Source organism: Clarias gariepinus, chromosome 20, assembly GCF_024256425.1.
Source record: "Clarias gariepinus isolate MV-2021 ecotype Netherlands chromosome 20, CGAR_prim_01v2, whole genome shotgun sequence".
NCBI lineage: Eukaryota > Metazoa > Chordata > Actinopteri > Siluriformes > Clariidae > Clarias > Clarias gariepinus.
This window is the reverse complement of record NC_071119.1, coordinates 28,210,269-28,214,573: the sequence shown is the minus strand read 5'-3', so window position 1 is coordinate 28,214,573 and position 4,305 is coordinate 28,210,269. Positions and strand designations below refer to the sequence as shown.

Here is a 4,305-nt window from a genome sequence, read left to right as displayed (position 1 = left end):
TATGAAATGAAATGATGTGTGTGCCAGCAGCAATGTTATTGTTTTAAAGTGCATTTTATGTGAATGAGCAGTGTGGAAAAAGCAAGTAAAATGCCACATTATGACACTGATGTATAAGCAGAAATGTAGGGTGTGTGTGTTTATTGTGTAAAAGAAACAAAGGCAAATCCAATTAGTTTAGTCGTACAAGCTTTTCTGGTTAAGGTCCCAAACAGTCTGCGGGAAGAAGCTCCTCCTTAGTCTTGCTGTGTTGGTCTTCAGGGAGCAGAAGTGTTTTCCGGACTGTAGCAGAGACAACATCCATTGTTGGGGTGGCGGAGGCCCTTTACTATCTACTTTGATTCAGCACAACTTGCTGTAGATTGAGAGCAGGTTAAGCACAGATGATTAACTGCTTAAGCGCATGATCTGATCTCTGCACAGATTATGTGTCGAACTTGTAGAGTTGGTAGTAGTCTAGCAGGAAAACATGTACGGTACAGCAAGGGGCCCAGGACACAACCCTGGAGGGCTTCAGTGCTGAGGGAAAGGGAGGCTGAGACATACTGCCAGTCACAAAATTGGGGATTCACTGACACAGAGATCCTCCACCTGTGGAATTATAATGTTAAAAGCTGAACTACAGTCAACAAACACCATTTTAGCATAATTCCACATCCTAGTGTCCAGTTGACCAGACTGTTGTGTGTTGGAAGTATGAGTTTTCAATATCGGTTTTATGTTCAGTGAATATACAGTCAATATCAGTTTTGAATCAGCCTTTTAAAGCCCCTGATCACATTACTATTATTATTATTATTATTATTATTATTATTATTATTATTACTACAAACGTAGCTACATTTATATCTAATTTAGATTAAGTGCTTACGTTTGCAAGCTTCAATAACACTGTTTTGCATTTCAGGTCACTTCAGTAGCTTTAACTAACTGCACACACTTAAACGATTGCAGCATCATTTGTTTTCTGATTTATTTAAAAAATCTTAAGTTAAATAAAAAAGGGCAAAAGCCAAATAAAATTGGTCACATATTTTTTTTTATACACACATATTTTAATGGAAAACACACACACACACAAACTCACCTATGTCCTTATTTATATAAAAAAAAAAATCTGTTTTAATTTTTTTTCCAGTTGCTTGCTAATTGTGGTTAAAGGTAGGTGACATTCGTTTGGAGTATTAGTTAACAGTGTGACCTTCAGAAGACCCTTTGAGAGACTTAACATTATACCTTTAATTTTCTTGACTTTATTTTGCACATTGTAGAGCAGGAACTTCCATTTGTTATTAAAAGCTGTTTTCCAAGTTGCCAAGGTAAATAAGAAGCAGCCAAGCTGTGATTGGCTTTAAGGCGCTTTTGACATCATGGGCTTTGCATAATTATGATGCATACAATGTTACATCCTCTGTTTAAATAGCCCACTTACCTGTTCTGTATGTTACACTCTGATACTCTGAACACTGCACAACTGCTACGTGTAGACACTGGTAAGTCATCATCTTCTTTTATCCCTAGTGATACCATGACAAATCACCAGAATGAAAGATGAAGTATACCAAACTTCACTAAGACAATTAATATTACTTGTACAATTTATAAAAATAATGAACTATATAGATAGTTAAATAAATAAATAAATATAAATAAAATTATATATAATTATATAATAATAGGTAATAGATAATTAATTAATTTTAAATATATTGTTTAAATATAATTGTATACCTTTATATAAATAAACATAAGAAAGTACATTTTAAAACCTCTATTCATTTACTGTAAATATAATCTTTCGCTTTTTTTTTAACCTTATATGAAATGGGTGTTGCCTAAAGTGTTAGCTGTTATTTTGCTTGGTTGTCAAGCTTGTTTTATTAGATTCTTTGTTTTTTTTTATTAGAACTTTTTTGTACAAGGTATTAAATTTTAATCTATCTATCTATCTATCTATCTATCTATCTATCTATCTATCTATCTACAGTATCAGTGGTTATTATACACTGTAACAGAAAGTCAGTAAGACAATAAAAGCATTTCTTTGATGAGAACTCACAAGATTGGAACTATACAGCTGTGTGTCCATAAGAAAACCACTTGTTAGTGAGACTCATCGGAAAAAGGCTTCAGTTTGCTACGGAGCCTTAAGACTGGACTTTAGGGCAATGGAAAAGGTCATGTGACCTGCCGAGTCCAGATTGAGCCTATTCCAGAGTGATGTGTATGTCAGTAATGGATGACCAGGTTATAACATCTACAGAGATTTTCTTTTGATGAAACGCGCCATAGTCCAGGAATCAGAGTGTTTCTGGGAGCATGAGAAATTATTTTCACACATGAACAGGACACCGCAGTGTGTGTTTGTGTAATTTACATTTAAGCATTTGGCAGATACCCTTATCCAGAGCGACATCTAAGCAGTTGAGGGTTAAGGGCCGCGCTCAAGGGCCCAACAGGGGCAACTTGGTGGTCGTGGGATTTAAAGCTGGGACCTTTCTGATCATATTCCAATGCCTTAACCACTGAGCTACCTTTGATCTCCAAATCCCCCTCTAATAAAATTTAAAGGTGACTTTAGTTGACTATATAAAGAAGGATGCTGAGGTTGGAACTGCCAGGCAGGAGGTCTAGAGGAAGACCAAAGAGGAGATGTATAATGTACAGTACATGCATGACTGTATGTATATATGTACAGTATATGTATGTTTTTTAAGAACATTTGTATAAACATGTATTTATTTATAGGTTATAAACAGCAAAATGGACTGGAGAATTATACTGGCTATTTTATGTCTGATTGGTAAGTGTTTTCAGTTTCATTCTCAGTTTTAATTTCTATCTCAGTTTCTTTAGTCACTGATATAATTCTACTTAAATATAACACTCTAAATCAATAAATCACCTGCCTTGTGTTTTAATAAGCTGCAATACGTATCAGGAATGTGTGCTAATATCTCTACACAGATATTCCCTGCTATTATTTAATATATCACAGCATTGTTAAACACTACACTGTAAATAGTCTATTAAATTAATGTATTGCGTTACATACTGTAATACATTATGTCTTAAGACTTAGACAACTGTTAAAACCAGGACTTAAAACCAAAACAAAACATTCATTATCAGTGCCACAACAGCACTAATCAACATCTGCAAAACAAACATAAAGGAACGACAGACTTGCCAAACTTGTTTAATCTCGTATACTGTTGAGTGTTTCGTACTTCATACTGTATAAAGAAGTTATCAGTGTCTAATTTCACTTTAGATACGTACAGTATCTATACTTAAGTATGCAGCCAAACTAAGTGGGCCTGTCTGTCAGTTAATGTACATGTTATTGTGAAAGAGACAAAGAGTTTATGTTTAATGTTCATTACATTTATTTAAATCGATTTAATCCTTGTTTATTATTTTGAGAAGGCTTTCCACTAGAAGTCGGAGTGTGGCTAATTGAAGATAATGTTAATAAAAATGTTTAAATTTATCTGACAGCCTCTTATAATCATCCATTGTTATGACTTTTAATCCTTATAGTAATTAGTCACTGTAAACACACTATCACTTACAGCTGTAGAAGTCTCATTTAGCCTGTTTATTGGCTCAAACACGTTAAACATGCTCTGTTTCTTGTAGTGAATGTACAGCATTTTACACAAGATGCATTTTTACATTTTCTTTTTTTATTGAAACTCTCCATTAAAAAAATTCTGAGGCACTCTCACAGTGCAACTGGACTTCGTTAACAACACAAGCCAGTGGTTGATATGTTTTTGCTGTTTATTGGTACTGAAACCATTATTTTTTGTTTGACAGCTACAAGTGCCGCGCAAAACACTTCAAGTAATCAGACCGCTGTGAATTCAACATCTACAAACAACTCCTCAAACACATCAACAACGATCACAGCTAATAACACCTCACCCTCAAACACATCAACAACGATCACAGCTAATAACACCTCACCCTCAAACACATCAACAACGATCACAGCTAATAACACCTCACCCTCAAACACATCAACAACAGCTAATAACACCTCACCCTCAAACACATCAACAATCACAGCTAATAACACCTCACCCTCAAACACATCAACAATCACAGCTAATAACACCTCACCCTCAAACACATCAACAACGACGGCTAATAACACCTCATCCACAAACACATCAACAACAGCTAATAACATCTCACCCTCAAACACATCAACAACGACGGCTAATAACACCTCATCCACAAACACATCAACAACGACGGCTAATAACACCTCACCCTCAAACACATCAACAACGACGG

At 35.1% G+C, this 4,305-nt stretch overlaps 1 long non-coding RNA gene across 1 annotated transcript; it reads left to right on the top strand.

Annotated features, from left to right (window-relative positions):
• Nucleotides 1-1,459: 1,459 nt before the first annotated feature.
• Nucleotides 1,460-4,083, top strand: LOC128508724 (uncharacterized). Its single transcript, XR_008355945.1, has 3 exons — nt 1,460-1,493; nt 2,749-2,803; nt 3,823-4,083. It is a non-coding gene; the product is annotated as an uncharacterized LOC128508724 (long non-coding RNA).
• Nucleotides 4,084-4,305: the final 222 nt, after the last annotated feature.